Source organism: Nycticebus coucang, chromosome 16 (genome assembly GCF_027406575.1).
Source record: "Nycticebus coucang isolate mNycCou1 chromosome 16, mNycCou1.pri, whole genome shotgun sequence".
Classification (NCBI taxonomy): Eukaryota; Metazoa; Chordata; class Mammalia; order Primates; family Lorisidae; genus Nycticebus; species Nycticebus coucang.
The window spans coordinates 86,196,996-86,206,706 of record NC_069795.1 but is presented as its reverse complement, the minus strand read 5'-3'; the positions used below and the strand labels follow the sequence as shown (position 1 = coordinate 86,206,706).

General features: G+C 39.3%; 1 long non-coding RNA gene across 1 annotated transcript; it reads left to right on the top strand.

The window, feature by feature from the left end:
• Positions 1–92: 92 nt before the first annotated feature.
• On the top strand, positions 93–5,472 carry LOC128567588 (uncharacterized). The gene is made up of 3 exons (XR_008374900.1): positions 93–327; positions 2,607–2,718; positions 4,698–5,472. It is a non-coding gene; the product is annotated as an uncharacterized LOC128567588 (long non-coding RNA).
• The last annotated feature ends 4,239 nt before the right edge of the window (positions 5,473–9,711 follow it).

The window sequence follows — 9,711 nt, the reverse complement described above, 5'->3', positions numbered from 1 at the left end:
CGCCCCTTCTGTGACGTCGGCGTCTTTGCTGTAGCAGAGCTCGGCCTCTGGAATTCTGAGAACTAATTTGCTATTCCGTGACATAAGAGGGGGAGTGCGCTTTGCTTTCCCTGGGTCTGGGGCTGATTCCTCCTCTCTTACCCATAAACTCAGCTCCTCGAGCGAAATACACAAAAGGGAGCAAGAGGTTTGAACCATTGGGGAAAAAATCTGTTATATATAGTAGGTTTAGAGAGGCGAGTAAGAGAAAAAAAATAATAAACACCACAGTTCTTTCCAGCTAGAATATTAGGCACCACGAGAAAAATACTTGCCAAGCCGTTTTCGGTGGGTTCCTTTGCTTTTATTTTTATTTGGGACGGGGTTTTTGGTTTTGTTTAGTCTTGGGGTTTGTTTTCTTTTTGGCGTGGTGACTTGGGATTTGGGGTTGCTGTATTTTGTTGATTTTCGGATTTTTGCTTCTGATGTTTGCCTTTTGCAAGTTTGTTGTGTTACGTAAATCCGGCATCGGTTGGACTTTGTGTGTGTGTTTTCTTTCCCTATTTTTCTCAAGAGTTTTAAAGAAGATGTATTATTTCAATACTAGTACTGTTGAAAGAAGCTTGAATTTTTGTTGTATGTAACAATCCTAACCCTCACTTTTTTTTTCTTTTGGTGCAATTTTGTTTTTCCCCTTGGACTTTTACTGAAGTGAGTTTCTCCTACACTTGGGAGAAATGTTCAAAGGATTTGTTTTGGTTTGTTTTGTTTCTTTCCAGGACAGCAAGTGGTGGGTTTACTCTTTCTGTTATTGTTGACTCTTAGGAAATTTCTTGTTTTAAGAAACGTGTGTGTGCGCGCTTGGGTATGTGTACGTGTGCGTGCTACAAAATCCTGTGAGCCAAATACATGTTTGTGTTTTGCTTCTTCTTAAGGTCTGATTTTTTTTTTTTCCAGGCTTATTTCAAGGTCGTTGTAAAAAAAAAAAAAATCTTTTCAGTTTGTGTTTAATAGATCAGCCGGAGAGAATGCTAAAGGCCTGCCGTGCCAGTATCACAGATACTGTGTGTATTTAGAACAGACTGTGCTACAACTACGCTGCACGCAGCACAGTCCTCTTAGCTTTCAAGCTGAGTTGGGGAGGGGGGAGGAAAAGAGGGAAATCTTTCTCTATTTCTTTCTCTCTTTTTAAAGGCAAATGCAGTGCAGAATCATTTCATTGTGGGCCCTAGTTTGTTTGTTCAGAACTGCCAGTTTCCCTATTAAATGTTGGTTGGGGTTTTTTCCTCTCCTACTCATCCCTGAATGAAGGAGACTCTTGTTTCTTTTATGTCTCTCTCTTAAAGGAAGGGTGTGAGGGGAAAATAATATTTCAGATTCCTCAAGAATTAACCCAAAATGTTTGGACCAGAAGCAGCTTTCAAAGGTCAGGCTGTTCTGAGCCTTGGCTAGAGAGTCCTTCAAGTGACTCATTAAATTACAGATGAATGCTTAAAGATTCCGCAAAATCTCTTCACATATTAATTTCTAGTAAAGATATCTCCCAAAATAATCTACCTCTCTAAACCCCAAGTTTGGGTTTATATTGGAGAAGTGAACAGGGCTATGAAAGATTGTTGGCTGTTTCCTGGGATATGTAGATCTCTTTTACTGACGGTCCCATAAGAAGTTTCATTTATTACTAAAGATGCTATTGTCCACGTACCCCACCCGACAGCCAAACACCCTTTTAAAGGCTGTGTTGTAAGTTTTAAAACCAGGGAAGGTGCATAGGGATTCATTATTTTCCACAAAGGCTAGAGTTTAGGAAATCTGCTGGAGTGTCTGTCCCTGTGAAATCTGAATATTTTAATACTTATTGACAGATGGATTACTGCAGCCGCTTCAGAAAAGCCTGTCTTGTGAAGAATTTTTAAAAAATATACATAGGCCTAATCCTGTCACTGTTGTTGAACATTTTACCCCCAAAGACCCATTATATTGTCAAGTTTGAATTTATTCTGCCAGAAAGCAGACAATTTGCTTTTTTAAAAGTCCTATTCCCCCTTATTTTCAAAGAGTTTTAATTTAATCCCATCGGATCCAAAATGACACCCCGACTTTGCTGAAGTGATTTTTTTGTGTGTGTATTTGTTTGTGTGATTTTTGTTCTTTTATGAGCAATTACGCCTTAGGGTTTCTTAGATATAGTATATGGTTTGGAATGTGAATTTTATGACTTTTCCCTGCTATTGGTCCTATGATAGGATGACTTTGATAATTTTGGTCACTATTTTTGGTCAAAGCTGCCATCCTGCCTAATACACTCCCCCCACCCTTACCCAACCTTAAATGCACAGCTTGTCCCTCCAGAGTTCCCTTTGCTACTCCACTCTTAGCCCCATGGGGGCGCTGCAGAGCAAAGGGAAATGTGCTCCCTCAGTCAGTTGAAACAGCCAGAGTGGGGGCTGGGAAGGAATTCACCATTCTCATACCCCAGCCCTCTTTAATTCTCCGCACGGAGCGAGGGAACCCACCAGGACTGCCTTTATAGATAATTAACTCCATCATCAGGGACCTCAAACCTTCTCAGCGCATTATTTCTGGGACCAAGTGCCAGAGTCCCACTTTTCTACTTCTTTTTGCAGAATCAGTGTTTACATCAAAAGAAATTGACCAGAATAGAAGGAGCCCCATTAGAAGGAGGATTATTGATGGAGGATTATTGAAAATACTCTAAAGATAGACACTTAATTTTAGGTGAGTCTCTTTTTCTCTCAACTGAATAAATGGTGACGAAAATTGTGCACCCACCTTTTAATCTCTTTTTAGTTCTTAGGAAAGTAACTTTATCAAATTTTATAACAATTACATTTCTTCCAGAATGTCCTTCTTTTTCTCATTCTTGATCTCCCCCCCCCCCTTTAGTATCCAGGTGGCATCATTACATGGGCCTCCTTCACTCTAGCATCTCTCTGTTATGGTATTAAAGAAAGGGCTGGCTTGAATATATTCAAATTATTTTAAATCATCCTTAAGAACCTCTAAAGAGTGGTTCTTATGAATGAATGCTGCAGACTTGGGGGTACTATGTAGGAACTGGTCCCATAATTTTGTGGTTACTGGTTGTAAATTCTCAAAATAGATGACCAGGCCAGCCTCTTTGCCCTGTGGACTAGGCATAGGAATAGGTCCCTGATCACAGTCACTGAGTAAATAGAAGCTATCCTGTCCTCTTTCTAAGGGGACTTGAAACAGGAAGTTAGTTTCACTTGTCAGGAACCTCTGGTACTTTAGTAGTTCTTTGAAGTATCACATCACAGGGTTAGAGATTTTAGAAATAAAGGAATTTTGCGGAATAATCACTCGACTAACTCCTCCGGGGTTTCTTCTTTCAAAAGGACAGGCTGGCCCCTCACATGAGGCATGTAGGAGCCCAGAAACACAACTGAAAATGGGTATGCATAGTTGGATGGTCCTATGTCATTTTAGAGGATCAGGGTGACCTGACAACTTGGGTTTGGAGGTGGGTATTTTCTTTTCATGCAGAATTGAGGAAGGCAAGGCTGCTTTGGACTCTGTGAAGGCTGTAAACGGGTTCTCAGAAATAATTCTGAATCACGATGAGTATCAGAGTTTTGGTGGTCACTTGGGTTTGTTTACGCTTGTCACCCATGCTGCTGTACTGGGCATTACTTTTATTGGGCATGGGAGATGTTATCTAACTTGTTGAAAGTTGCCTGTTTGTTTTATTTCAAATCCTTCATTTAGAAATATTGTAAACAAGCTCCCTATAATATCCTTGGAGAAAGGAAGGAGTTTCTTGATATGTTTTGACAAAATTGAGTAGAAAGTTTTGAGACATTAAAAAAAAAGATGATTTCTAGCCACCACCTTCTAAAAAAGAAGTATCATCGTTTTGATCCATATGCTGCCTTTTTAGACTTTATTATTCTGAGATTTTTTCCCCCCCTTAGAAAAACTTTTCTGCCTGGCTCAGATTTTTCCCCCCAAACCCTGATTTCCCACACTTTTCTCACTTATTTAAAATGACAAATATCAGGAGCTTAAAATAGAGAAGTGAGGGGGTGGGGTACACAATCGTTTATTTATTGCATTCAATCACTGTTTTGAATTGCAGGGTTTTCACTTCCTATAAAACCTTAGCATGAGGGAAAGCAGCAGCTGGGCTCTGAGAGGAATGAGGGGAGGAAAGCACTTGAGTGTTTGTAAACTCGGGTGGCTGGCCCACCCGCCTGCCAGGCTGCTGGCTGCTGTACTTAGCTGTCTCTACTACCTAAGGCTAGAAGTGGAAAAACTTGATTTGCGTGTTGTGCCTGTATTTTTTTTCTTTCTTCTCCACACCGCCCTCTGTACACCTGACCATGCAGAAGCCTATCTGAAGCTGGCTTGATGGCAGGGAGAGCTGGAGAGCGGAAGAATGTGCGGAGGGAGGGAGGACTTGGTACTTTTCCATTCACATCTCCACAGTGGCTTTTCTTGTTTATTTCAATCTCCACCCGCAGAACCCTTTCAGCTGCCTGAAATTCGAGTCATTAAACTGTTCCCTGAGGTCAGACTACAGACACTCGGTGCAGGTTTCCTACGCGTCCGTGTCTATGTAACCTGTGTATATTCAGAGACACACACACAAAAATGTAACTATGGGGGCACAGTGTAGGGAGAAGGAGAAAACTGAGTTTGTTGCCAAAAAAAAAAACCTTGGTTTCTAATTACAGATCTGCCTGGAATGCGTTATGGGACACTGAGCAAAGCCACTTGTGAGGACTCCGTTCCCTCAACAACCGTGTGAAGGATAACCCCGAGGATGTGCAGGCTGCCTGTATGCTCCAAATTCTATACCTTTACATCTAAATACATAATTACTTAACTTTTCCGTGGGGGAGATGGAAAGGAGCTGCGTCTATGTGTGCCTGAGCTGAGGGAAGGGGTTAAAATGTAAACTTCTAGGTAAAGAAGGCTGTCCCAGAATCCTCACCTCCATCAATTTTTAACCAGTTGTAGACCAAAGTCTAGGATTCTGCTGCATGGGTCCAAAAAGCAATTGAAGATTTTAAATGTTAAGAGTTGTAGGAGACAGGTTCTAAGACCTTGTACTTTTGCTCTCCAGCATTTATAATCAGACTAGACAGTTCCTGAGTGTCTTTCCTGCCCTATAGTTTTGTTTTGTTTTGTTTTTTTCCTTCTATTTGTTTTTGGAAACCATCCCGGTCAATGGTAGGGAGGAGATGACATTTGTACACTGGGTAATTTTTAAGCTACTGGGATGCATGTAGATGTGAAAACTATGTCATAACATTCACAAACACATGCGCTGCGCACACACACACAAGAAAGATAAGAAAATCTTAAGAAATTCCTGGTAATAAGCTTAGAGGCAACACAGCCATCACTACATTAAAGATAATTATTTCAAGTCAGAGGAAACAACAAATGAGGAGTTTGCCCTTACCAAAAAAAAAAAAGAGAGAGAGAGAGAAAGTAAGAAAGAAAAAGGCTTGATATATCAGAAAAAACTTGAAAGCAATAAAAGATTGTTTCCATCAGTGTTTCTGGTACTTTCTTGATCTGCAATCTTTAGGAAAGATCTAGAGTTTCTGAGGCTTGGTTGTATGACTGGTATTTATCAGCAGTAACCACCTTGCCACCTATCACCCCACTGGTTTAGACTTTCTGGAATATTGGGCCTATGTACAAAGGTGGGTGGAGCCAATTACATTTTCTCAATATAAAACTATTGAAAGTTATGCCAGAACTGGGAGGGTCCCCAGCCATTGTTTAATACTACCAACTTTATATCAATGAAAATGGAAACCGAGACAGAATCCATTTGTCACATACACTGCCTTGCTTACAGAGCTGGATCCAGAATTTTGATGCCCTAGATCTAAATCTACTGTGCTTTTTTATGGCTTATGATGGAAAGAGGGTATTCGCCCTGCCTTGAATGTAGACTTTTGACATTGTTTCTACTGAGGTTATTCCTGAATCTCAGCACTACCCTCGGAAAACCATCGTGTACAAAGTTTGGCATGTGGATTCTGTCATAGGACCACAGTCTCCTATAATACCATGATTTAATATTATTGACAAATCTATAATTGTTTTACTACTCATGCAGTTGTATCGTGATTGTGTGTATGTAGGTGTTAAAAATGTATTATTTAGAATACGTGTGGCCTAGAAGTAATGACAAGGAGCAAGCTCACCCAGTGCCCAGATCTTGGTTTCAAATATCATTTCTCGGGCGGCGCCTGTGGCTCAAGGAGTAGGGCGCTGGTCCCATATGCCGGAGGTGGCGGGTTCAAACCCAGCCCCGGCCAAAAAAAAAAAAAACCACCAAAAAAAAAAAAAATCTAAAAAAAAAAAAAACAAATATCATTTCTCAGTAACAGGAACCAAAGCTCCTAGAGAAATGGTTGAGTCTAGGACTGGGGCAGCAAATATACAAAATAAGAATGAAACATCTTGTAGTCTCATAAAGTAACAAATGGCTGGAAAAACAAAAGGGAAACTACATTGATGGGGTATATTTCAGAAAGACACAGGAGCTACTTGAAGATGCCCTTTAGTCAAAACTGAAACAGTTTAAGCCATAGAATCATGTTTTGCATTATAACCCAAAGTATAAAATAAATGTTAATGAGTCTGCACTGCCATAAATAGCTCAGCAAGTTAACAAATGGGAGAGAAGAGACAAGTATCCCCTGTGAAGAATTCCAAATAATTTATATAGACATGCTGCTCTCAAAGAAGGTGGAGCATAAATCTCTATTCTAGTGGGCTGTACCTGGTAACTCCCATCCGAAGAGTACAGTATGGGAATGAGGTGAAGGAGAGTAATTTAACATAGAAAAACCCAGCAAACACTCTCTCAGCCAGGTTATCAGGTCAACATCAACAACGATCATTCATGTGAAGATTGTGTACTCTTAATATGATGTGATGAAAATGTTTCTCTATCTCTGTAGTCTTAACTCCCACAACCATAGTCTAATCATAAGAAAAACATGAGACAAATCCCAGTAGGGGGGCATTCTACAAAAAAAAAAAACCAGTAATCTTCAAAACCATCAGGCTCATCAAAAACAAGCAAAGTTGGGTGAAGGGCTTAACTATAACTTGGACTTTACCTTGAAAGTAAGAACAATGTAACCTAAAAATTTGTACCCTCATTTTAAGATAAAATAAAATAAACAAGTAAAGGTTGAGAAACTATCCCAGCCAAGGGCAGATTAAGGAATCATGACAATGTGATTCCTTAATGGAGTCATCCAGATTCCTAGATGGAATCATAATTCAGAAAAAGATATAAGGTAAACCTAAACAAATCTTAATCAGTGATGGACTTTAGTTAATAATAAATGTTTATTTGTTACAAATGTATGGTGTTAATAATAGGAGAAACTAGATATAAGGTTATTCTTTATCCTCTCAATTTTTTAGTTAATCTAAAACTCTTCTTAAAAATAAAAGTCTATTACCTGGAAAAAGTGGGGGGGTTTTGGATTTGTTTGTTTGTGTGTGTGTGTGTGTGTGTATGTGTGGTGTGTGTATAGGGGAGGGCATATCACTTTTTTTTTTTTTTCCAAGACCAGAAACCTCCAAAAAGTAATCAAGGTTTCTTTTGAAATCTGAAAGGTTCTGCTTCCCACGTAATCATTTTCCTAGAATAGAGTCAGGAAAATGAGGTCACTTCATTTATTCTTTTGGTTTACTAAATTGAAAGCAGTTTAGTTCATTTCTCTATGCCATCACCTGGATAAAGAACCCTCAGGAGAACACTTAGAAAGGCACCAAGGGCAAATGTCGTCATAGGGACAGATGTTTCATGCTTCCTTATCAATCTACCTGTTCAACACTTCCTTATGGAAACCTTCAAGGAAACAAGGCCTTCAAAGATCTTACCATCAGTTCAAATATATAGGACTGGAGGATTCATTGCTAAAGTTGAAAGATCCCCAAGAGATTCCTGAAGTGTCTGTTCACTGCATAACTGTAGTAGAGCTGTGGATCTCACTAGAGTTGTAACTCAGGGTGTCTAAAGAAAAACTGGGGACCAGACCCCATCACTCTATGAGTTTGTCTTCCTTATGTGAGTACAACACCATACCCTAAATTCTAAAAGCCTCTACCCTCATCTTTCAACCTAACCAGGTCTATAGTTGACAGAGTTCCAGAGAGGGAAATGATTTGCAAAGACCACCTGGAAAATTAGTGATAGGGTTCATTCCTATCAACCAGTTCACCCCAAATCATTTATTTTGTTGCCATATTCATTTAAGTAAACTGAGGATTGCTGTTAGACTGATGCACATTTCAAAAAATTGCTTTATTAATTTCCAACCAATTGTCCGTGATCAGTGACTTCCAGTTCTAATACTACACTTGAGTTTTAAGTGTCTCTTCCCTCTTCCCCTTACCTTTTCCTGCTTCTGTCCACCTCACTGCCAAGTGGTTGTAAGATCTTTGAGCCAACACTTACAGTCACTATGGAAGCTGACGTTTGAATAACTTTTGTTGAAAAGCAATGAGATTTCATCCTACTATGTTTATTAGCATGATGCTTTCAGAGATCTATTTAGTCACATGTATACAGAATCATTAGTATAGTCATATCCTTTGACCCAGTAATTCCTCTTCTAGGAATCTATCCTCAAGGCATAATTCAACATGCAGGGGGAAAAAAATCTTTGAATGAATATATGCATCTTAGCATTATAGCTAACAAAAAAATGTCAGCAACCTACCTATCCCATCATGACTGGATGAGGCAAAAGAGAGAATGAATAGAAGAGAATGGCTATGTAAATTACAATATATGTAATTCAAAAAAATTCAAATTGAAAAAGATTGATGGTATCATGTAAAAGGAAAAGAGGTCAAAAATATATACACATATATGCATATTATATATGTGTATATAATAGATATACATATTATATTCACAACCTTTTAAAAACTATTCTTCATAGAAAATAGATTGGATATAATGAAAGAGTGCACAGGGCAGTGCCTGTGGCTCAGTGGGTAGGGTGCCGGCCCCATATACCGAAGGTGGCAGGTTCAAACCCTGCCCCAGCCAAACTGCAACAAAAAAATATCCGGGCACTGTGGCGGGCACCTGTAGTCCCAGCTACTTGGGAGGCTGAGGCAAGACAATCGCCTAAGCCCAGGAGTTGGAGGTTGCTGTGAGCTGTGTGACGCCACAGCACTCTACCAAGGGCAATAAAGTGAGACTCTGTCTCTACAAAAAAAAAAAAAAAGAAGAAGAAAGAAAAAGTGCACAATTTACAAATACATTTACACTGGCTATCTTACAGTAGTTAATGAATGCTTTTTTCTCCCTTATTCTTTTACCTTCCATAATGTTTAATATCTACCTATTGTCTATCTATCTCACAAGCATACACTCAAGACACAAAACGCTCTAGATGAAGTGTTTTAGATGCAAACAATTAGTCCCTTGATTCAGTTTTAAAATTTGACTTAAAGTTGGAGACACTTCCAACTTTAGCAAAAGCGAAAAGTGTCCACAAACTCTTGGAAAACACTTTTCATTCTAGGAGACATTTGTCTCCACCCCAAGAAAATATTACCCTTTCTGGGCACATTGACCATAGTGACATGAAATAAATTCTATAGGTTTTTAATCTATTTCCTGCCTCCTTGATCTTAGTGTGATTATCTTGTTTGTTGGCGTTTCACAGCATTTGCAAATGTCAAAGGGTT